At 49.1% G+C, this 22,176-nt stretch overlaps 31 non-coding genes across 31 annotated transcripts; all 31 read right to left on the reverse strand.

The window, feature by feature from the left end:
- Positions 1-625: 625 nt before the first annotated feature.
- Positions 626-697, reverse strand: Trnat-cgu (transfer RNA threonine (anticodon CGU)). The gene has a single exon. It is a non-coding gene; the product is annotated as a tRNA-Thr (tRNA).
- Positions 698-1,386: 689 nt separating this feature from the next.
- Positions 1,387-1,460, reverse strand: Trnan-guu (transfer RNA asparagine (anticodon GUU)). The gene has a single exon. It is a non-coding gene; the product is annotated as a tRNA-Asn (tRNA).
- Positions 1,461-1,778: 318 nt separating this feature from the next.
- Positions 1,779-1,850, reverse strand: Trnat-cgu (transfer RNA threonine (anticodon CGU)). Its single transcript has one exon. It is a non-coding gene; the product is annotated as a tRNA-Thr (tRNA).
- A 1,129-nt stretch (positions 1,851-2,979) lies between these two features.
- Positions 2,980-3,053, reverse strand: Trnan-guu (transfer RNA asparagine (anticodon GUU)). Its single transcript has one exon. It is a non-coding gene; the product is annotated as a tRNA-Asn (tRNA).
- Positions 3,054-3,371: 318 nt separating this feature from the next.
- On the reverse strand, positions 3,372-3,446 carry Trnat-cgu (transfer RNA threonine (anticodon CGU)). Its single transcript has one exon. It is a non-coding gene; the product is annotated as a tRNA-Thr (tRNA).
- Positions 3,447-4,524: 1,078 nt separating this feature from the next.
- Trnat-cgu (transfer RNA threonine (anticodon CGU)) lies at positions 4,525-4,596 on the reverse strand. The gene has a single exon. It is a non-coding gene; the product is annotated as a tRNA-Thr (tRNA).
- Positions 4,597-5,285: 689 nt separating this feature from the next.
- On the reverse strand, positions 5,286-5,359 carry Trnan-guu (transfer RNA asparagine (anticodon GUU)). The gene has a single exon. It is a non-coding gene; the product is annotated as a tRNA-Asn (tRNA).
- A 318-nt stretch (positions 5,360-5,677) lies between these two features.
- Positions 5,678-5,749, reverse strand: Trnat-cgu (transfer RNA threonine (anticodon CGU)). Its single transcript has one exon. It is a non-coding gene; the product is annotated as a tRNA-Thr (tRNA).
- A 1,129-nt stretch (positions 5,750-6,878) lies between these two features.
- On the reverse strand, positions 6,879-6,952 carry Trnan-guu (transfer RNA asparagine (anticodon GUU)). Its single transcript has one exon. It is a non-coding gene; the product is annotated as a tRNA-Asn (tRNA).
- A 318-nt stretch (positions 6,953-7,270) lies between these two features.
- On the reverse strand, positions 7,271-7,345 carry Trnat-cgu (transfer RNA threonine (anticodon CGU)). Its single transcript has one exon. It is a non-coding gene; the product is annotated as a tRNA-Thr (tRNA).
- A 1,079-nt stretch (positions 7,346-8,424) lies between these two features.
- Positions 8,425-8,496, reverse strand: Trnat-cgu (transfer RNA threonine (anticodon CGU)). The gene has a single exon. It is a non-coding gene; the product is annotated as a tRNA-Thr (tRNA).
- A 1,082-nt stretch (positions 8,497-9,578) lies between these two features.
- Trnat-cgu (transfer RNA threonine (anticodon CGU)) lies at positions 9,579-9,650 on the reverse strand. The gene has a single exon. It is a non-coding gene; the product is annotated as a tRNA-Thr (tRNA).
- Positions 9,651-10,339: 689 nt separating this feature from the next.
- Positions 10,340-10,413, reverse strand: Trnan-guu (transfer RNA asparagine (anticodon GUU)). The gene has a single exon. It is a non-coding gene; the product is annotated as a tRNA-Asn (tRNA).
- A 317-nt stretch (positions 10,414-10,730) lies between these two features.
- On the reverse strand, positions 10,731-10,802 carry Trnat-cgu (transfer RNA threonine (anticodon CGU)). The gene has a single exon. It is a non-coding gene; the product is annotated as a tRNA-Thr (tRNA).
- A 689-nt stretch (positions 10,803-11,491) lies between these two features.
- On the reverse strand, positions 11,492-11,565 carry Trnan-guu (transfer RNA asparagine (anticodon GUU)). Its single transcript has one exon. It is a non-coding gene; the product is annotated as a tRNA-Asn (tRNA).
- A 1,079-nt stretch (positions 11,566-12,644) lies between these two features.
- Positions 12,645-12,718, reverse strand: Trnan-guu (transfer RNA asparagine (anticodon GUU)). Its single transcript has one exon. It is a non-coding gene; the product is annotated as a tRNA-Asn (tRNA).
- A 318-nt stretch (positions 12,719-13,036) lies between these two features.
- Trnat-cgu (transfer RNA threonine (anticodon CGU)) lies at positions 13,037-13,108 on the reverse strand. Its single transcript has one exon. It is a non-coding gene; the product is annotated as a tRNA-Thr (tRNA).
- Positions 13,109-13,797: 689 nt separating this feature from the next.
- Positions 13,798-13,871, reverse strand: Trnan-guu (transfer RNA asparagine (anticodon GUU)). The gene has a single exon. It is a non-coding gene; the product is annotated as a tRNA-Asn (tRNA).
- Positions 13,872-14,189: 318 nt separating this feature from the next.
- Positions 14,190-14,261, reverse strand: Trnat-cgu (transfer RNA threonine (anticodon CGU)). Its single transcript has one exon. It is a non-coding gene; the product is annotated as a tRNA-Thr (tRNA).
- Positions 14,262-14,951: 690 nt separating this feature from the next.
- Trnan-guu (transfer RNA asparagine (anticodon GUU)) lies at positions 14,952-15,025 on the reverse strand. Its single transcript has one exon. It is a non-coding gene; the product is annotated as a tRNA-Asn (tRNA).
- A 318-nt stretch (positions 15,026-15,343) lies between these two features.
- Trnat-cgu (transfer RNA threonine (anticodon CGU)) lies at positions 15,344-15,415 on the reverse strand. The gene has a single exon. It is a non-coding gene; the product is annotated as a tRNA-Thr (tRNA).
- Positions 15,416-16,104: 689 nt separating this feature from the next.
- On the reverse strand, positions 16,105-16,178 carry Trnan-guu (transfer RNA asparagine (anticodon GUU)). The gene has a single exon. It is a non-coding gene; the product is annotated as a tRNA-Asn (tRNA).
- Positions 16,179-16,496: 318 nt separating this feature from the next.
- On the reverse strand, positions 16,497-16,568 carry Trnat-cgu (transfer RNA threonine (anticodon CGU)). The gene has a single exon. It is a non-coding gene; the product is annotated as a tRNA-Thr (tRNA).
- A 689-nt stretch (positions 16,569-17,257) lies between these two features.
- On the reverse strand, positions 17,258-17,331 carry Trnan-guu (transfer RNA asparagine (anticodon GUU)). Its single transcript has one exon. It is a non-coding gene; the product is annotated as a tRNA-Asn (tRNA).
- Positions 17,332-17,649: 318 nt separating this feature from the next.
- On the reverse strand, positions 17,650-17,721 carry Trnat-cgu (transfer RNA threonine (anticodon CGU)). The gene has a single exon. It is a non-coding gene; the product is annotated as a tRNA-Thr (tRNA).
- Positions 17,722-18,703: 982 nt separating this feature from the next.
- On the reverse strand, positions 18,704-18,777 carry Trnan-guu (transfer RNA asparagine (anticodon GUU)). The gene has a single exon. It is a non-coding gene; the product is annotated as a tRNA-Asn (tRNA).
- Positions 18,778-19,095: 318 nt separating this feature from the next.
- Positions 19,096-19,167, reverse strand: Trnat-cgu (transfer RNA threonine (anticodon CGU)). The gene has a single exon. It is a non-coding gene; the product is annotated as a tRNA-Thr (tRNA).
- A 689-nt stretch (positions 19,168-19,856) lies between these two features.
- Positions 19,857-19,930, reverse strand: Trnan-guu (transfer RNA asparagine (anticodon GUU)). The gene has a single exon. It is a non-coding gene; the product is annotated as a tRNA-Asn (tRNA).
- Positions 19,931-20,248: 318 nt separating this feature from the next.
- On the reverse strand, positions 20,249-20,320 carry Trnat-cgu (transfer RNA threonine (anticodon CGU)). The gene has a single exon. It is a non-coding gene; the product is annotated as a tRNA-Thr (tRNA).
- Positions 20,321-21,303: 983 nt separating this feature from the next.
- On the reverse strand, positions 21,304-21,377 carry Trnan-guu (transfer RNA asparagine (anticodon GUU)). The gene has a single exon. It is a non-coding gene; the product is annotated as a tRNA-Asn (tRNA).
- A 318-nt stretch (positions 21,378-21,695) lies between these two features.
- Trnat-cgu (transfer RNA threonine (anticodon CGU)) lies at positions 21,696-21,767 on the reverse strand. Its single transcript has one exon. It is a non-coding gene; the product is annotated as a tRNA-Thr (tRNA).
- Between the last annotated feature and the right edge of the window lie 409 nt (positions 21,768-22,176).

Here is a 22,176-nt window from a genome sequence, read left to right on the forward strand (position 1 = left end):
AAATAAAACGTCTTTTGTAGTGGGCGTCGCTCCACTGCAGTGTCACACATGGTGAATAAATAGGAAAACAGTAGAACGTCTGTGTAGGGCCATGTTTTTACCTACAGTGCCACCTGCCTGAATGTGTATAAGCATCTGTGGCATCACTCCTTCGCAGCCAAATTGCCACACTAGCTGTGTATCTCTAACAAAGTTGATGTATGTCCTCACCTCGGTGACGGTTAAAACGATTTCGCCCCCGGGTGGGCTCGAACCACCAACCTTTCGGTTAACAGCCGAAGGCTCTAGCCAATTGCGCCGCGGAGGAGTTGACTTTGGCTCACTTGTGCTCTCTATATCAAAGCAATTCGTACACATTCTGCAGGAATCTCGCAGAATGGTAGCATCTGCTTATGCCTCTTCACATGGATAACGTGCATGCACACTGTAGCGACGCTCATAAACGAATGACATTATACTACAAAATGCATACAAACCACTGTTCTGCCTATGCATTCAGAAAACCTCCTAGGCCAGTAGAATACTTGACATAGGTTGTAGAACATCCCTTTCATTCAGTGTACTGCCATGTGAGAGATATTGCTCGAGGTAGCTCCGCACGTTGCAGGAAAGTTAAAAAAATTGATGCCTTCTGTGAGGTTGGAACTTACGACACCTGGTTTACGAGACCAGCGCTCTACCACTGAGCTAAGAAGGCGGCAGCTTTGAATTTGCGAGCTATCCCCGAATTGTCACTTCATCACACTGAATCTTGCAGCGCTCGACCAGATAATTGATTTGGCGCACTGCTGCTGCTGGGAGTGTCCACATTGCCGTTCTCCAAATCTCTCGACTGTTTCGCCCTTACGATCGGCGACGACCGTCAGGCCACCAAACGTTTGCGGTCTGCAATTTCTTGTCCTAGTGCACAGCTTGTGGGATAACGTGGCTCGACTGCGAAATGCGCCTTTCGGCTCCACTCTCTGGCTACAGTTTGCTGTTGTTCACAGTGGCACTGGCGTTGCCCATGGGGCTTCATGTAAGGCGACTGAACGTCGCTCGGCCAACAGCGGCCTACTGCAGACCGACACTTAGGAGACACAAAATACAAATCGATATCGAGAGACAGGCCCTGTCATATGGCACTCGCGACGTATACGCTCAAATTGAATGTAAATAAAACGTCTTTTGTAGTGGGCGTCGCTCCACTGCAGTGTTACACATGGTGAATAAATAGGAAAACAGTAGAACGTCTGTGTAGGGCCATGTTTTTACCTACAGTGCCACCTGCCTGAATGTGTATAAGCATCTGTGGCATCACTCCTTCGCAGCCAAATTGCCACACTAGCTGTGTATCTCTAACAAAGTTGATGTATGTCCTCACCTCGGTGACGGTTAAAACGATTTCGCCCCCGGGTGGGCTCGAACCACCAACCTTTCGGTTAACAGCCGTACGCGCTAGCCGATTGCGCCACGGAGGCGTCGATTTTGGCCAACTTTTGCTCTCTATATCAACGCAATTCGTACACATTCTGCAGTTATCTCGCAGAATGGTAGCATCTGCTTATGCCTCTTCACATGGATAACGTGCATGCACACTGTAGCGACGCTCATAAACGAATGACATTATACTACAAAATGCATATAAACCACTGTTCTGCCTATGCATTCAGAAAACCTCCTAGGCCAGTAGAATACTTGTCATAGGTTGAAGAACATCCCTTTCATTCAGTGTACTGCTATGTGATAGATATTGGTCGAGGTAGCTCCGCACATTGCAGGAAAGTTAAAAAAATGGATGCCTTCTGTGAGGTTCGAACTCACGACTCCTGGTTTACGAGACCAGTGCTCTACCACTGAGCTAAGAAGGTGGCAGCTTTGAATTTGCGAGCTATCCCCGAATTCTCACTTCATCACACTGAATCTTGCAGCCCTCGACCAGATAATTGATTTGGCGCACTGCTGCTGCTGGGAGTGTCCACATTGCCGTTCTCCAAATCTCTCGACTGTTTCGCCCTTACGATCGGCGACGACCGTCATGCCACCAAACGTTTGCGGTCTGCAATTTCTTGTCCTAGTGCACAGCTTGTGGGATAACGTGGCTCGACTGCGAAATGCGCCTTTCGGCTCCACTCTCTGGCTACAGTTTGCTGTTGTTCACAGTGGCACTGGCGTTGCCCATGGGGCTTCATGTAAGGCGACTGCACGTCGCTCGGCCAACAGCAGCCTACTGCAGACCGACACTTAAGAGACACAAAATACAAATCGACATCGAGAGACAGGCCCTGTCAAATGGCACTCGCGACGTATACGCTTAAATTGAATGTAAATAAAACGTCTTTTGTAGTGGGCGTCGCACTGAATCTTGCAGCGCTCGACCAGATAATTGATTTGGCGCACTGCTGCTGCTGGGAGTGTCCACATTTCCGTTCTCCATATCTCTCGACTGTTTCGCCCTTACGATCGGCGACGACCGTCAGGCCACCAATAGTTTGCGGTCTGCAATTTCTTGTCCTAGTGCACAGCTTGTGGGATAACGTGGCTCGACTGCGAAATGCGCCTTTCGGCTCCACTCTCTGGCTACAGTTTGCTGTTGTTCACAGTGGCACTGGCGTTGCCCATGGGGCTTCATGTAAGGCGACTGCACGTCGCTCGGCCAACAGCGGCCTACTGCAGACCGACGCTTAAGAGACACAAAATACAAATCGACATCGAGAGACAGGCCCTGTCATATGGCACTCGCGACGTATACGCTCAAATTGAATGTAAATAAAACGTCTTTTGTAGTGGGCGTCGCTCCACTGCAGTGTCACACATGGTGAATAAATAGGAAAACACTAGAACGTCTGTGTAGGGCCATGTTTTTACCTACAGCGCCACCTGCCTGAATGTGTATAAGCATCTGTGGCATCACTCCTTCGCAGCCAAATTGCCACACTAGCTGTGTATCTCTAACAAAGTTGACGTATGTCCTCACAACGGTGACGGTTAAAACGATTTCGCCCCCGAGTGAGCTCGAACCACCAACATTTCGGTTAACAGCCGAACGCGCTAGCCGATTGCGCCACGGAGGCGTCGATTTTGGCTCACTTTTGCTCTCTATATCAACGCAATTCGTACACATTCTGCAGGAATCTCGCAGAATGGTAGCATCTGCTTATGCCTCTTCACATGGATAACGTGCATGCACACTGTAGCGACGCTCATAAACGAGTGACATTATACTACAAAATGCATACAAACCACTGTTCTGCCTATGCATTCAGAAAACCTCCTAGGCCAGTAGAATACTTGTCATAGGTTGAAGAACATCACTTCCATTCAGTGTACTGCCATGTGATAGATATTGCTCGAGGTAGCTCCGCACGTTGCAGGAAAGTTAAAAAAATGGATGCCTTCTGTGAGGTTCGAACTCACGACGCCTGGTTTACGAGACCAGTGTTCTACCACTGAGCTAAGAAGGAGGCAGCTTTGAATTTGCGAGCTATCCCTGAATTCTCACTTCATCACACTGAATCTTGCAGCCCTCGACCAGATAATTGATTTGGCGCACTGCTGCTGCTGGGAGTGTCCACATTGCCGTTCTCCATATCTCTCGACTGTTTCGCCCTTACGATCGGCGACGACCGTCAGGCCACCAAAAGTTTGCGGTCTGCAATTTCTTGTCCTAGTGCACAGCTTGTGGGATAACGTGGCTCGACTGCGAAATGCGCCTTTCGGCTCCACTCTCTGGCTACAGTTTGCTGTTGTTCACAGTGGCACTGGCGTTGCCCATGGGGCTTCATGTAAGGCGACTGCACGTCGCTCGGCCAACAGCGGCCTACTGCAGACCGACACTTAAGAGACACAAAATACAAATCGACATCGAGAGACAGGCCCTGTCATATGGCACTCGCGACGTATACGATCAAATTGAATGTAAATAAAACGTCTTTTGTAGTGGGCGTCGCTCCACTGCAGTGTCACACATGGTGAATAAATAGGAAAACAGTAGAACGTCTGTGTAGGGACATGTTTTTACCTACAGTGCCACCTGCCTGAATGTGTATAAGCATCTGTGGCATCACTCCTTCGCAGCCAAATTGCCACACTAGCTGTGTATCTCTAACAAAGTTGATGTATGTCCTCACCTCGGTGACGGTTAAAACGATTTCGCCCCCGGGGTGGCTCGAACCACCAACCTTTCGGTTAACAGCCGAAGGCTCTAGCCAATTGCGCCGCGGAGGAGTTGACTTTGGCTCACTTGTGCTCTCTATATCAAAGCAATTCGTACACATTCTGCAGGAATCTCGCAGAATGGTAGCATCTGCTTATGCCTCTTCACATGGATAACGTGCATGCACACTGTAGCGACGCTCATAAACGAATGACATTATACTACAAAATGCATACAAACCACTGTTCTGCCTATGCATTCAGAAAACCTCCTAGGCCAGTAGAATACTTGACATAGGTTGTAGAACATCCCTTTCATTCAGTGTACTGCCATGTGAGAGATATTGCTCGAGGTAGCTCCGCACGTTGCAGGAAAGTTAAAAAAATTGATGCCTTCTGTGAGGTTGGAACTTACGACACCTGGTTTACGAGACCAGCGCTCTACCACTGAGCTAAGAAGGCGGCAGCTTTGAATTTGCGAGCTATCCCCGAATTGTCACTTCATCACACTGAATCTTGCAGCGCTCGACCAGATAATTGATTTGGCGCACTGCTGCTGCTGGGAGTGTCCACATTGCCGTTCTCCAAATCTCTCGACTGTTTCGCCCTTACGATCGGCGACGACCGTCAGGCCACCAAACGTTTGCGGTCTGCAATTTCTTGTCCTAGTGCACAGCTTGTGGGATAACGTGGCTCGACTGCGAAATGCGCCTTTCGGCTCCACTCTCTGGCTACAGTTTGCTGTTGTTCACAGTGGCACTGGCGTTGCCCATGGGGCTTCATGTAAGGCGACTGAACGTCTCTCGGCCAACAGCGGCCTACTGCAGACCGACACTTAGGAGACACAAAATACAAATCGATATCGAGAGACAGGCCCTGTCATATGGCACTCGCGACGTATACGCTCAAATTGAATGTAAATAAAACGTCTTTTGTAGTGGGCGTCGCTCCACTGCAGTGTTACACATGGTGAATAAATAGGAAAACAGTAGAACGTCTGTGTAGGGCCATGTTTTTACCTACAGTGCCACCTGCCTGAATGTGTATAAGCATCTGTGGCATCACTCCTTCGCAGCCAAATTGCCACACTAGCTGTGTATCTCTAACAAAGTTGATGTATGTCCTCACCTCGGTGACGGTTAAAACGATTTCGCCCCCGGGTGGGCTCGAACCACCAACCTTTCGGTTAACAGCCGTACGCGCTAGCCGATTGCGCCACGGAGGCGTCGATTTTGGCCAACTTTTGCTCTCTATATCAACGCAATTCGTACACATTCTGCAGTTATCTCGCAGAATGGTAGCATCTGCTTATGCCTCTTCACATGGATAACGTGCATGCACACTGTAGCGACGCTCATAAACGAATGACATTATACTACAAAATGCATATAAACCACTGTTCTGCCTATGCATTCAGAAAACCTCCTAGGCCAGTAGAATACTTGTCATAGGTTGAAGAACATCCCTTTCATTCAGTGTACTGCTATGTGATAGATATTGGTCGAGGTAGCTCCGCACATTGCAGGAAAGTTAAAAAAATGGATGCCTTCTGTGAGGTTCGAACTCACGACTCCTGGTTTACGAGACCAGTGCTCTACCACTGAGCTAAGAAGGTGGCAGCTTTGAATTTGCGAGCTATCCCCGAATTCTCACTTCATCACACTGAATCTTGCAGCCCTCGACCAGATAATTGATTTGGCGCACTGCTGCTGCTGGGAGTGTCCACATTGCCGTTCTCCAAATCTCTCGACTGTTTCGCCCTTACGATCGGCGACGACCGTCATGCCACCAAACGTTTGCGGTCTGCAATTTCTTGTCCTAGTGCACAGCTTGTGGGATAACGTGGCTCGACTGCGAAATGCGCCTTTCGGCTCCACTCTCTGGCTACAGTTTGCTGTTGTTCACAGTGGCACTGGCGTTGCCCATGGGGCTTCATGTAAGGCGACTGCACGTCGCTCGGCCAACAGCAGCCTACTGCAGACCGACACTTAAGAGACACAAAATACAAATCGACATCGAGAGACAGGCCCTGTCAAATGGCACTCGCGACGTATACGCTTAAATTGAATGTAAATAAAACGTCTTTTGTAGTGGGCGTCGCACTGAATCTTGCAGCGCTCGACCAGATAATTGATTTGGCGCACTGCTGCTGCTGGGAGTGTCCACATTTCCGTTCTCCATATCTCTCGACTGTTTCGCCCTTACGATCGGCGACGACCGTCAGGCCACCAATACTTTGCGGTCTGCAATTTCTTGTCCTAGTGCACAGCTTGTGGGATAACGTGGCTCGACTGCGAAATGCGCCTTTCGGCTCCACTCTCTGGCTACAGTTTGCTGTTGTTCACAGTGGCACTGGCGTTGCCCATGGGGCTTCATGTAAGGCGACTGCACGTCGCTCGGCCAACAGCGGCCTACTGCAGACCGACGCTTAAGAGACACAAAATACAAATCGACATCGAGAGACAGGCCCTGTCATATGGCACTCGCGACGTATACGCTCAAATTGAATGTAAATAAAACGTCTTTTGTAGTGGGCGTCGCTCCACTGCAGTGTCACACATGGTGAATAAATAGGAAAACACTAGAACGTCTGTGTAGGGCCATGTTTTTACCTACAGCGCCACCTGCCAGAATGTGTGTAAGCATCTGTGGCATCACTCCTTCGCAGCCAAATTGCCACACTAGCTGTGTATCTCTAACAAAGTTGACGTATGTCCTCACAACGGTGACGGTTAAAACGATTTCGCCCCCGAGTGAGCTCGAACCACCAACATTTCGGTTAACAGCCGAACGCGCTAGCCGATTGCGCCACGGAGGCGTCGATTTTGGCTCACTTTTGCTCTCTATATCAACGCAATTCGTACACATTCTGCAGGAATCTCGCAGAATGGTAGCATCTGCTTATGCCTCTTCACATGGATAACGTGCATGCACACTGTAGCGACGCTCATAAACGAGTGACATTATACTACAAAATGCATACAAACCACTGTTCTGCCTATGCATTCAGAAAACCTCCTAGGCCAGTAGAATACTTGTCATAGGTTGAAGAACATCACTTCCATTCAGTGTACTGCCATGTGATAGATATTGCTCGAGGTAGCTCCGCACGTTGCAGGAAAGTTAAAAAAATGGATGCCTTCTGTGAGGTTCGAACTCACGACGCCTGGTTTACGAGACCAGTGTTCTACCACTGAGCTAAGAAGGAGGCAGCTTTGAATTTGCGAGCTATCCCTGAATTCTCACTTCATCACACTGAATCTTGCAGCCCTCGACCAGATAATTGATTTGGCGCACTGCTGCTGCTGGGAGTGTCCACATTGCCGTTCTCCATATCTCTCGACTGTTTCGCCCTTACGATCGGCGACGACCGTCAGGCCACCAAAAGTTTGCGGTCTGCAATTTCTTGTCCTAGTGCACAGCTTGTGGGATAACGTGGCTCGACTGCGAAATGCGCCTTTCGGCTCCACTCTCTGGCTACAGTTTGCTGTTGTTCACAGTGGCACTGGCGTTGCCCATGGGGCTTCATGTAAGGCGACTGCACGTCGCTCGGCCAACAGCGGCCTACTGCAGACCGACACTTAAGAGACACAAAATACAAATCGACATCGAGAGACAGGCCCTGTCATATGGCACTCGCGACGTATACGATCAAATTGAATGTAAATAAAACGTCTTTTGTAGTGGGCGTCGCTCCACTGCAGTGTCACACATGGTGAATAAATAGGAAAACAGTAGAACGTCTGTGTAGGGCCATGTTTTTACCTACAGTGCCACCTGCCTGAATGTGTATAAGCATCTGTGGCATCACTCCTTCGCAGCCAAATTGCCACACTAGCTGTGTATCTCTAACAAAGTTGATGTATGTCCTCACCTCGGTGACGGTTAAAACGATTTCGCCCCCGGGGTGGCTCGAACCACCAACCTTTCGGTTAACAGCCGAACGCGCTAGCCGATTGCAGCCACGGTGGCGTCGATTTTGGCTCACTTATGCTCTATATATCAACGCAATTCGTTCACATTCTGCAGGAATCTTGCAGAATGGTAGCATCTGCTTATGCCTCTTCACATGGATAATGTGCATGCACACTGTAGCGACGCTCATAAACGAATGACATTATACTACAAAATGCATACAAACCACTGTTCTGCCTATGCATTCAGAAAACCTCCTAGGCCAGTAGAATACTTGACATAGGTTGTAGAACATCCCTTTCATTCAGTGTACTGCCATGTGATAGATATTGCTCGAGGTAGCTCCGCACGTTGCAGGAAAGTTAAAAAAATGGATGCTTTCTGTGAGGTTCGAACTCACGACTCCTGGTTTACGAGACCAGTGCTCTACCACTGAGCTAAGAAGGCGGCAGCTTTGAATTTGCGAGCTATCCCCGAATTCTCACTTCATCACACTGAATCTTGCAGCCCTCGACCAGATAATTGATTTGGCGCACTGCTGCTGCTGGGAGTGTCCACATTGCCGTTCTCCAAATCTCTCGACTGTTTCGCCCTTACGATCGGCGACGACCGTCAGGCCACCAAAAGTTTGCGGTCTGCAATTTCTTGTCCTAGTGCACAGCTTGTGGGATAACGTGGCTCGACTGCGAAATGCGCCTTTCGGCTCCACTCTCTGGCTACAGTTTGCTGTTGTTCACAGTGGCACTGGCGTTGCCCATGGGGCTTCATGTAAGGCGACTGCACGTCGCTCGGCCAACAGCGGCCTACTGCAGACCGACACTTAAGAGACACAAAATACAAATCGACATCGAGGGACAGGCCCTGTCATATGGCACTCGCGACGTATACGCTCAAATTGAATGTAAATAAAACGTCTTTTGTAGTGGGCGTCGCTCCACTGCAGTGTCACACATGGTGAATAAATAGGAAAACAGTAGAACGTCTGTGTAGGGCCATGTTTTTACCTACAGTGCCACCTGCCTGAATGTGTATAAGCATCTGTGGCATCACTCCTTCGCAGCCAAATTGCCACACTAGCTGTGTATCTCTAACAAAGTTGATGTATGTCCTCACCTCGGTGACGGTTAAAACGATTTCGCCCCCGGGGTGGCTCGAACCACCAACCTTTCGGTTAACAGCCGAACGCGCTAGCCGATTGCAGCCACGGTGGCGTCGATTTTGGCTCACTTATGCTCTATATATCAACGCAATTCGTTCACATTCTGCAGGAATCTTGCAGAATGGTAGCATCTGCTTATGCCTCTTCACATGGATAATGTGCATGCACACTGTAGCGACGCTCATAAACGAATGACATTATACTACAAAATGCATACAAACCACTGTTCTGCCTATGCATTCAGAAAACCTCCTAGGCCAGTAGAATACTTGACATAGGTTGTAGAACATCCCTTTCATTCAGTGTACTGCCATGTGATAGATATTGCTCGAGGTAGCTCCGCACGTTGCAGGAAAGTTAAAAAAATGGATGCATTCTGTGAGGTTCGAACTCACGACTCCTGGTTTACGAGACCAGTGCTCTACCACTAAGCTAAGAAGGCGGCAGCTTTGAATTTGCGAGCTATCCCCGAATTCTCACTTCATCACACTGAATCTTGCAGCCCTCGACCAGATAATTGATTTGGCGCACTGCTGCTGCTGGGAGTGTCCACATTGCCGTTCTCCAAATCTCTCGACTGTTTCGCCCTTACGATCGGCGACGACCGTCAGGCCACCAAAAGTTTGCGGTCTGCAATTTCTTGTCCTAGTGCACAGCTTGTGGGATAACGTGGCTCGACTGCGAAATGCGCCTTTCGGCTCCACTCTCTGGCTACAGTTTGCTGTTGTTCACAGTGGCACTGGCGTTGCCCATGGGGCTTCATGTAAGGCGACTGCACGTCGCTCGGCCAACAGCGGCCTACTGCAGACCGACACTTAAGAGACACAAAATACAAATCGACATCGAGGGACAGGCCCTGTCATATGGCACTCGCGACGTATACGCTGAAATTGAATGTAAATAAAACGTCTTTTGTAGTGGGCGTCGCTCCACTGCAGTGTCACACATGGTGAATAAATAGGAAAACAGTAGAACGTCTGTGTAGGGCCATGTTTTTACCTACAGTGCCACCTGCCTGAATGTGTATAAGCATCTGTGGCATCACTCCTTCGCAGCCAAATTGCCACACTAGCTGTGTATCTCTAACAAAGTTGATGTATGTCCTCACCTCGGTGACGGTTAAAACGATTTCGCCCCCGTGTGGGCTCGAACCACCAACCTTTCGGTTAACAGCCGAACGCGCTAGCCGATTGCGCCACGGAGGCGTTGACTTTGGCTCACTTGTGCTCTCTATATCAACGCAATTCGTACACATTCTGCAGGAATCTCGCAGAATGGTAGCATCTGCTTATGCCTCTTCACATGGATAACGTGCATGCACACTGTAGCGACGCTCATAAACGAATGACATTATACTACAAAACGCATACAAACCACTGTTCTGCCTATGCATTCAGAAAACCTCCTAGGCCAGTAGAATACTTGTCATAGGTTGTAGAACATCCCTTTCATTCAGTGTACTGCCATGTGATAGATATTGCTCGAGGTAGCTCCGCACGTTGCAGGAAAGTTAAAAAAAGGATGCCTTCTGTGAGGTTCGAACTCACGACTTCTGGTTTACGAGACCAGTGCTCTACCACTGAGCTAAAAAGGCGGCAGCTTTGAATTTGCGAGCTATCCCCGAATTCTCACATCATCGCACTGAATCTTGCAGCCCTCGACCAGATAATTGATTTGGCGCACTGCTGCTTCTGGGAGTGTCCACATTGCCGTTCTCCAAATCTCTCGACTGTTTCGCCCTTACGATCGGCGACGACCGTCAGGCCACCAAAAGTTTGCGGTCTGCAATTTCTTGTCCTAGTGCACAGCTTGTGGGATAACGTGGCTCGACTGCGAAATGCGCCTTTCGGCTCCACTCTCTGGCTACAGTTTGCTGTTGTTCACAGTGGCACTGGCGTTGCCCATGGGGCTTCATGTAAGGCGACTGCACGTCGCTCGGCCAACAGCGGCCTACTGCAGACCGACACTTAAGAGACACAAAATACAAATCGACATCGAGAGACAGGCCCTGTCATATGGCACTCGCGACGTATACGCTGAAATTGAATGTAAATAAAACGCCTTTTGTAGTGGGCGTCGCTCCACTGCAGTGTCACACATGGTGAATAAATAGAAAAACAATAGAACGTCCGTGTAGGGCCATGTTTTTACCTACAGTGCCGCCTGCCTGAATGTGTATAAGCATCTGTGGCATCACTCCTTCGCAGCCAAATTGCCACACTAGCTGTGTATCTCTAACAAAGTTGATGTATGTCCTCACCTCGGTGACGGTTAAAGCGATTTCGCCCCCAGGTGGGCTCGAACCACCAACCTTTCGGTTAACAGCCGAACGCGCTAGCCGATTGCGCCACGGAGGCCTAGACTTTGGCTCACATGTGCTCTCTGTATCAATGCAATTCGTACACATTCTGCAGAAATCTCGCAGAATGGTAGCATCTGCTTATGCCTCTTCACATGAATAACGTGCATGCACACTGTAGCGACGCTCATGAACGAATGACATTACACTACAAAATGCATACAAACCACTGTTCTGCCTATGCATTCAGAAAACCTCCTAGGCCAGTAGAATACTTGTCATAGGTTGTAGAACATCCCTTTCATTCAGTGTACTGCCATGTGATAGATATTTCTCGAGGTAGCTCCGCACGTTGCAGGAAAGTTAAATAAATGGATGCCTTCTGTGAGGTTCGGACTCACGACTCCTGTTTTTCGAGACCAGTCCTTTACCACTGAGCTAAGAAGGCGGCAGCTTTGAATTTGCGAGCTATCCCCGAATTCTCACATCATCGCACTGAATCTTGCAGCCCTCGACCAGATAATTGATTTGGCGCACTGCTGCTTCTGGGAGTGTCCACATTGCCGTTCTCCAAATCTCTCGACTGTTTCGCCCTTACGATCGGCGACGACCGTCAGGCCACCAAAAGTTTGCGGTCTGCAATTTCTTGTCCTAGTGCACAGCTTGTGGGATAACGTGGCTCGACTGCGAAATGCGCCTTTCGGCTCCACTCTCTGGCTACAGTTTGCTGTTGTTCACAGTGGCACTGGCGTTGCCCATGGGGCTTCATGTAAGGCGACTGCACGTCGCTCGGCCAACAGCGGCCTACTGCAGACCGACACTTAAGAGACACAAAATACAAATCGACATCGAGAGACAGGCCCTGTCATATGGCACTCGCGACGTATACGCTGAAATTGAATGTAAATAAAACGTCTTTTGTACTGGGCGTCGCTCCACTGCAGTGTCACACATGGTGAATATATAGGAAAACAGTAGAACGTCTGTGTAGGGCCATGTTTTTACCTACAGTGCCACCTGCCTGAATGTGTATAAGCATCTGTGGCATCACTCCTTCGCAGCCAAATTGCCACACTAGCTGTGTATCTCTAACAAAGTTGATGTATGTCCTTACCTCGGTGACGGTTAAAACGATTTCGCCCCCGGATGGGCTCGAACCACCAACCTTTCGGTTAACAGCCGAACGCGCTCGCCGATTGCGCCACGGAAGCGTTGACTTTGGCTCACTTGTGCTCTCTATATCAACGCAATTCGTACACATTCTGCAGGAATCTCGCAGAATGGTAGCATCTGCTTATGCCTCTTCACATGGATAACGTGCATGCACACTGTAGCGACGCTCATAAACGAATGACATTATACTACAAAATGCATACAAACCACTGTTCTGCCTATGCATTCAGAAAACCTCCTAGGCCAGTAGAATACTTGTCATAGGTTGTAGAACATCCCTTTCATTCAGTGTACTGCCATGTGATAGATATTGCTCGAGGTAGCTCCGCACGTTGCAGGAAAGTTAAATAAATGGATGCCTTCTGTGAGGTTCGAACTCACGACTCCTGTTTTACGAGACCAGTGCTCTACCACTGAGCTAAGAAGGCGGCAGCTTTGAATTTGCGAGCTATCCCCGAATTCTCACATCATCACACTGAATCTTGCAGCCCTCGACCAGATAATTGATTTGGCGCACTGCTGCTTCTGGGAGTGTCCACATTGCCGTTCTCCAAATCTCTCGACTGTTTCGCCCTTACGATCGGCGACGACCGTCAGGCCACCAAACGTTTGCGGTCTGCAATTTCTTGTCCTAGTGCACAGCTTGTGGGATAACGTGGCTCGACTGCGAAATGCGCCTTTCGGCTCCACTCTCTGGCTACAGTTTGCTGTTGTTCACAGTGGCACTGGCGTTGCCCATGGGGCTTCATGTAAGGCGACTGCACGTCTCTCGGCCAACAGCGGCCTACTGCAGACTGACACTTAAGAGACACAAAATACAAATCGACATCGAGAGACAGGCCCTGTCATATGGCACTCGCGACGTATACGTTGAAATTGAATGTAAATAAAACGTCTTTTGTAGTGGGCGTCGCTCCACTGCAGTGTCACACATGGTGAATAAATAGGAAAACAGTAGAACGTCTGTGTAGGGCCATGTTTTTACCTACAGTGCCACCTGCCTGAATGTGTATAAGCATCTGTGGCATCACTCCTTCGCAGCCAAATTGCCACACTAGCTGTGTATCTCTAACAAAGTTGATGTATGTCCTCACCTCGGTGACGGTTAAAACGATTTCGCCCCCAGGTGGGCTCGAACCACCAACCTTTCGGCTAACAGCCAAACGCGCTAGCCGATTGCGCCACGGAGGCGTTGACTTTGGTTCACTTGTGCTCTCTATATCAACGCAATTCGTACACATTCTGCAGGAATCTCGCAGAATGGTAGCATCTGCTTATGCCTCTTCACATGGATAACGTGCATGCACACTGTAGCGACGCTCATAAACGAATGACATTATACTACAAAATGCATACAAACCACTGTTCTGCCTATGCATTCAGAAAACCTCCTAGCCCAGTAGAATACTTGTCATAGGTTGTAGAACATCCCTTTCATTCAGTGTACTGCCATGTGATAGACACTGCTCGAGGTAGCTCCGCACGTTGCAGGAAAGTTAAAAAAATGGATGCCTTCTGTGAGTTTCGAACTCACGACCCGTGGTTTACGAGACCAGTGCTCTACCACTGAGCTAAGAAGGCGGCAGCTTTGAATTTGCGAGCTATCCCCGAATTCTCACTTCATCACACTGAATCTTGCAGCCCTCGACCAGATAATTGATTTGGCGCACTGCTGCTTCTGGGAGTGTCCACATTGCCGTTCTCCAAATCTCTCGACTGTTTCGCCCTTACGATCGGCGACGACCGTCAGGCCACCAAACGTTTGCGGTCTGCAATTTCTTGTCCTAGTGCACAGCTTGTGGGATAACGTGGCTCGACTGCGAAATGCGCCTTTCGGCTCCACTCTCTGGCTACAGTTTGCTGTTGTTCACAGTGGCACTGGCGTTGCACATGGGGCTTCATGTAAGGCGACTGCACGTCTCTCGGCCAACAGCGGCCTACTGCAGACCGACACTTAAGAGACACAAAATACAAATCGACATCGAGAGACAGGCCCTGTCATATGGCACTCGCGACGTATACGTTGAAATTGAATTGTAAATAAAACGTCTTTTGTAGTGGGCGTCGCTCCACTGCAGTGTCACACATGGTGAATAAATAGGAAAACAGTAGAACGTCTGTGTAGGGCCATGTTTTTACCTACAGTGCCACCTGCCTGAATGTGTATAAGCATCTGTGGCATCACTCCTTCGCAGCCAAATTGCCACACTAGCTGTGTATCTCTAACAAAGTTGATGTATGTCCTCACCTCGGTGACGGTTAAAACGATTTCGCCCCCGGGTGGGCTCGAACCACCAACCTTTCGGTTAACAGCCGAACGCGCTAGCCGATTGCGCCACGGAGGCGTTGACTTTGGCTTACTTGTGCTCTCTATATCAACGCAATTCGTACACATTCTGCAGGAATCTCGCAGAATGGTAGCATCTGCTTATGCCTCTTCACATGGATAACGTGCATGCACACTGTAGCGACGCTCATAAACGAATGACATTATACTACAAAATGCATACAAACCACTGTTCTGCCTATGCATTCAGAAAACCTCCTAGGCCAGTAGAATGCTTGTCATAGGTTGAAGAACATCCCTTTCATTCAGTGTACTGCCATGTGATAGATATTGCTCGAGGTAGCTCCGCACGTTGCAGGAAAGTTAAGAAAATGGATGCCTTCTGTGAGGTTCGAACTCACGACTCCTGTTTTACGAGACCAGTGCTCTACCACTGAGCTAAAAAGGCGGCAGCTTTGAATTTGCGAGCTATCCCCGAATTCTCACATCATCACACTGAATCTTGCAGCCCTCGACCAGATAATTGATTTGGCGCACTGCTGCTTCTGGGAGTGTCCACATTGCCGTTCTCCAAATCTCTCGACTGTTTCGCCCTTACGATCGGCGACGACCGTCAGGCCACCAAACGTTTGCGGTCTGCAATTTCTTGTCCTAGTGCACAGCTTGTGGGATAACGTGGCTCGACTGCGAAATGCGCCTTTCGGCTCCACTCTCTGGCTACAGTTTTCTGTTGATCACAGTGGCACTGGCGTTGCCCATGGGGCTTCATGTAAGGCGACTGCACGTCTCTCGGCCAACAGCGGATTACTGCAGACCGACACTTAAGAGACACAAAATACAAATCGACATCGAGAGACAGGCCATGTCATATGGCACTCGCGACGTATACGCTCAAATTGAATGTAAATAAAACATCTTTGGTAGTGGGCGTCACTCCACTGCAGTGTCACACATGGTGAATAAATAGGAAAACAGTAGAACATCTGTGTAGGGCCATGTTTTTACCTACAGTGCCACCTGCCTGAATGTGTATAAGCATCTGTGGCATCACTCCTTCGCAGCCAAATTGCCACACTAGCTGTGTATCTCTAACAAAGTTGATGTATGTCCTCACCTCGGTGACGGTTAAAACGATTTCGCCCCCGGGTGGGCTCGAACCACCAACCTTTCGGTTAACAGCCGAACGCGCTAGCCGATTGCGCCACGGAGGCGTTGACTTTGGCTCACTTGTGCTCTCTATATCAACGCAATTCGTACACATTCTGCAGGAATCTCGCAGAATGGTAGCATCTGCTTATGCCTCTTCACATGGATAACGTGCATGCACACTGTAGCGACGCTCATAAACGAATGACATTATACTACAAAATGCATACAAACCACTGTTCAGCCTATGCATTCAGAAAACCTCCTAGGCCAGTAGAATGCTTGTCATAGGTTGAAGAACATCCCTTTCATTCAGTGTACTGCCATGTGATAGATATTGCTCGAGGTAGCTCCGCACGTTGCAGGAAAGTTAAATAAATGGATGCCTTCTGTGAGGTTCGAACTCACGACTCCTGTTTTACGAGACCAGTGCTCTACCACTGAGCTAAGAAGGCGGCAGCTTTGAATTTGCGAGCTATCCCCGAATTCTCACATCATCACACTGAATCTTGCAGCCCTCGACCAGATAATTGATTTGGCGCACTGCTGCTTCTGGGAGTGTCCACATTGCCGTTCTCCAAATCTCTCGACTGTTTCGCCCTTACGATCGGCGACGACCGTCAGGCCACCAAACGTTTGCGGTCTGCAATTTCTTGTCCTAGTGCACAGCTTGTGGGATAACGTGGCTCGACTGCGAAATGCGCCTTTCGGCTCCACTCTCTGGCTACAGTTTGCTGTTGTTCACAGTGGCACTGGCGTTGCACATGGGGCTTCATGTAAGGCGACTGCACGTCTCTCGGCCAACAGCGGCCTACTGCAGACCGACACTTAAGAGACACAAAATACAAATCGACATCGAGAGACAGGCCCTGTCATATGGCACTCGCGACGTATACGTTGAAATTGAATGTAAATAAAACGTCTTTTGTAGTGGGCGTCGCTCCACTGCAGTGTCACACATGGTGAATAAATAGGAAAACAGTAGAACGTCTGTGTAGGGCCATGTTTTTACCTACAGTGCCACCTGCCTGAATGTGTATAAGCATCTGTGGCATCACTCCTTCGCAGCCAAATTGCCACACTAGCTGTGTATCTCTAACAAAGTTGATGTATGTCCTCACCTCGGTGACGGTTAAAACGATTTCGCCCCCGGGTGGGCTCGAACCACCAACCTTTCGGTTAACAGCCGAACGCGCTAGCCGATTGCGCCACGGAGGCGTTGACTTTGGCTCACTTGTGCTCTCTATATCAACGCAATTCGTACACATTCTGCAGGAATCTCGCAGAATGGTAGCATCTGCTTATGCCTCTTCACATGGATAACGTGCATGCACACTGTAGCGACGCTCATAAACGAATGACATTATACTACAAAATGCATACAAACCACTGTTCTGCCTATGCATTCAGAAAACCTCCTAGGCCAGTAGAATGCTTGTCATAGGTTGAAGAACATCCCTTTCATTCAGTGTACTGCCATGTGATAGATATTGCTCGAGGTAGCTCCGCACGTTGCAGGAAAGTTAAGAAAATGGATGCCTTCTGTGAGGTTCGAACTCACGACTCCTGTTTTACGAGACCAGTGCTCTACCACTGAGCTAAGAAGGCGGCAGCTTTGAATTTGCGAGCTATCCCCGAATTCTCACATCATCACACTGAATCTTCAGCCCTCGACCAGATAATTGATTTGGCGCACTGCTGCTTCTGGGAGTGTCCACATTGCCGTTCTCCAAATCTCTCGACTGTTTCGCCCTTACGATCGGCGACGACCGTCAGGCCACCAAAAGTTTGCGGTCTGCAATTTCTTGTCCTAGTGCACAGCTTGTGGGATAACGTGGCTCGACTGCGAAATGCGCCTTTCGGCTCCACTCTCTGGCTACAGTTTGCTGTTGTTCACAGTGGCACTGGCGTTGCCCATGGGGCTTCATGTAAGGCGACTGCACGTCGCTCGGCCAACAGCGGCCTACTGCAGACCGACACTTAAGAGACACAACATACAAATCGACATCGAGAGACAGGCCCTGTCATATGGCACTCGCGACGTATACGCTGAAATTGAATGTAAATAAAACGTCTTTTGTAGTGGGCGTCGCTCCACTGCAGTGTCACACATGGTGAATAAATAGAAAAACAGTAGAACACCTGTGTAGGGCCATGTTTTTACCTACAGTGCCACCTGACTGAATGTGTATAAGCATCTGTGGCATCACTCCTTCGCAGCCAAATTGCCACTGCACGTCGCTCGGCCAACAGCGGCCTACTGCAGACCGACACTTAAGAGACACAAAATACAAATCGACATCGAGAGACAGGCCCTGTCATATGGCACTCGCGACGTATACGCTCAAACTGAATGTAAATAAAACGTCTTTGGTAGTGGGCGTCACTCCACTGCAGTGTCACACATGGTGAATAAACAGGAAAACAGTAGAACATCTGTGTAGGGCCATGTTTTTACCTACAGTGCCACCTGCCTGAATGTGTATATGCATCTGTGGCATCACTCCTTCGCAGCCAAATTGCCACACTAGCTGTGTATCTCTAACAAAGTTGATGTATGTCCTCACCTCGGTGACGGTTAAAACGATTTCGCCCCCGGGTGGGCTCGAACCACCAACCTTTCGGTTAACAGCCGAACGCGCTAGCCGATTGCGCCACGGAGGCGTTGACTTTGGCTCACTTGTGCTCTCTATATCAACGCAATTCGTACACATTCTGCAGGAATCTCGCAGAATGGTAGCATCTGCTTATGCCTCTTCACATGGATAACGTGCATGCACACTGTAGCGACGCTCATAAACGAATGACATTATACTACAAAATGCATACAAACCACTGTTCTGCCTATGCATTCAGAAAACCTCCTAGGCCAGTAGAATGCTTGTCATAGGTTGAAGAACATCCCTTTCATTCAGTGTACTGCCATGTGATAGATATTGCTCGAGGTAGCTCCGCACGTTGCAGGAAAGTTAAATAAATGGATGCCTTCTGTGAGGTTCGAACTCACGACTCCTGTTTTACGAGACCAGTGCTCTACCACTGAGCTAAGAAGGCGGCAGCTTTGAATTTGCGAGCTATCCCCGAATTCTCACATCATCACACTGAATCTTGCAGCCCTCGACCAGATAATTGATTTGGCGCACTGCTGCTTCTGGGAGTGTCCACATTGCCGTTCTCCAAATCTCTCGACTGTTTCGCCCTTACGATCGGCGACGACCGTCAGGCCACCAAACGTTTGCGGTCTGCAATTTCTTGTCCTAGTGCACAGCTTGTGGGATAACGTGGCTCGACTGCGAAATGCGCCTTTCGGCTCCACTCTCTGGCTACAGTTTGCTGTTGTTCACAGTGGCACTGGCGTTGCACATGGGGCTTCATGTAAGGCGACTGCACGTCTCTCGGCCAACAGCGGCCTACTGCAGACCGACACTTAAGAGACACAAAATACAAATCGACATCGAGAGACAGGCCCTGTCATATGGCACTCGCCACGTATACGCTCAAACTGAATGTAAATAAAACGTCTTTGGTAGTGGGCGTCACTCCACTGCAGTGTCACACATGGTGAATAAACAGGAAAACAGTAGAACATCTGTGTAGGGCCATGTTTTTACCTACAGTGCCACCTGCCTGAATGTGTATAAGCATCTGTGGCATCACTCCTTCGCAGCCAAATTGCCACACTAGCTGTGTATCTCTAACAAAGTTGATGTATGTCCTCACCTCGGTGACGGTTAAAACGATTTTGCCCCCGGGTGGGCTCGAACCACCAACCTTTCGGTTAACAGCCGAACGCGCTAGCCGATTGCGCCACGGAGGCGTTGACTTTGGCTCACTTGTGCTCTCTATATCAACGCAATTCGTACACATTCTGCAGGAATCTCGCAGAATGGTAGCATCTGCTTATGCCTCTTCACATGGATAACGTGCATGCACACTGTAGCGACGCTCATAAACGAATGACATTATACTACAAAATGCATACAAACCACTGTTCTGCCTATGCATTCAGAAAACCTCCTAGGCCAGTAGAATGCTTGTCATAGGTTGAAGAACATCCCTTTCATTCAGTGTACTGCCATGTGATAGATATTGCTCGAGGTAGCTCCGCACGTTGCAGGAAAGTTAAGAAAATGGATGCCTTCTGTGAGGTTCGAACTCACGACTCCTGTTTTACGAGACCAGTGCTCTACCACTGAGCTAAGAAGGCGGCAGCTTTGAATTTGCGAGCTATCCCCGAATTCTCACATCATCACACTGAATCTTGCAGCCCTCGACCAGATAATTGATTTGGCGCACTGCTGCTTCTGGGAGTGTCCACATTGCCGTTCTCCAAATCTCTCGACTGTTTCGCCCTTACGATCGGCGACGACCGTCAGGCCACCAAAAGTTTGCGGTCTGCAATTTCTTGTCCTAGTGCACAGCTTGTGGGATAACGTGGCTCGACTGCGAAATGCGCCTTTCGGCTCCACTCTCTGGCTACAGTTTGCTGTTGTTCACAGTGGCACTGGCGTTGCCCATGGGGCTTCATGTAAGGCGACTGCACGTCGCTCGGCCAACAGCGGCCTACTGCAGACCGACACTTAAGAGACACAACATACAAATCGACATCGAGAGACAGGCCCTGTCATATGGCACTCGCGACGTATACGCTGAAATTGAATGTAAATAAAACGTCTTTTGTAGTGGGCGTCGCTCCACTGCAGTGTCACACATGGTGAATAAATAGAAAAACAGTAGAACACCTGTGTTGGGCCATGTTTTTACCTACAGTGCCACCTGACTGAATGTGTATAAGCATCTGTGGCATCACTCCTTCGCAGCCAAATTGCCACTGCACGTCGCTCGGCCAACAGCGGCCTACTGCAGACCGACACTTAAGAGACACAAAATACAAATCGACATCGAGAGACAGGCCCTGTCATATGGCACTCGCGACGTATACGCTCAAACTGAATGTAAATAAAACGTCTTTGGTAGTGGGCGTCACTCCACTGCAGTGTCACACATGGTGAATAAATAGGAAAACAGTAGAACATCTGTGTAGGGCCATGTTTTTACCTACAGTGCCACCTGCCTGAATGTGTATAAGCATCTGTGGCATCACTCCTTCGCAGCCAAATTGCCACACTAGCTGTGTATCTCTAACAAAGTTGATGTATGTCCTCACCTCGGTGACGGTTAAAACGATTTCGCCCCCGGGTGGGCTCGAACCGCCAACCTTTCGGTTAACAGCCGAACGCGCTAGCCGATTGCGCCACGGAGGCGTTGACTTTGGCTCACTTGTGCTCTCTATATCAACGCAATTCGTACACATTCTGCAGGAATCTCGCAGAATGGTAGCATCTGCTTATGCCTCTTCACATGGATAACGTGCATGCACACTGTAGCGACGCTCATAAACGAATGACATTATACTACAAAATGCATACAAACCACTGTTCTGCCTATGCATTCAGAAAAGCTCCTAGGCCAGTAGAATGCTTGTCATAGGTTGAAGAACATCCCTTTCATTCAGTGTACTGCCATGTGATAGATATTGCTCGAGGTAGCTCCGCACGTTGCAGGAAAGTTAAATAAATGGATGCCTTCTGTGAGGTTCGAACTCACGACTCCTGTTTTACGAGACCAGTGCTCTACCACTGAGCTAAGAAGGCGGCAGCTTTGAATTTGCGAGCTATCCCCGAATTCTCACATCATCACACTGAATCTTGCAGCCCTCGACCAGATAATTGATTTGGCGCACTGCTGCTTCTGGGAGTGTCCACATTGCCGTTCTCCAAATCTCTCGACTGTTTCGCCCTTACGATCGGCGACGACCGTCAGGCCACCAAACGTTTGCGGTCTGCAATTTCTTGTCCTAGTGCACAGCTTGTGGGATAACGTGGCTCGGCTGCGAAATGCGCCTTTCGGCTCCACTCTCTGGCTACAGTTTGCTGTTGTTCACAGTGGCACTGGCGTTGCCCATGGGGCTTCATGTAAGGCGACTGCACGTCTCTCGGCCAACAGCGGCCTACTGCAGACCGACACTTAAGAGACACAAAATACAAATCGACATCGAGAGAC

The sequence above is a fragment of the Schistocerca gregaria genome, chromosome 5 (genome assembly GCF_023897955.1).
Source record: "Schistocerca gregaria isolate iqSchGreg1 chromosome 5, iqSchGreg1.2, whole genome shotgun sequence".
Taxonomy (NCBI): domain Eukaryota; kingdom Metazoa; phylum Arthropoda; class Insecta; order Orthoptera; family Acrididae; genus Schistocerca; species Schistocerca gregaria.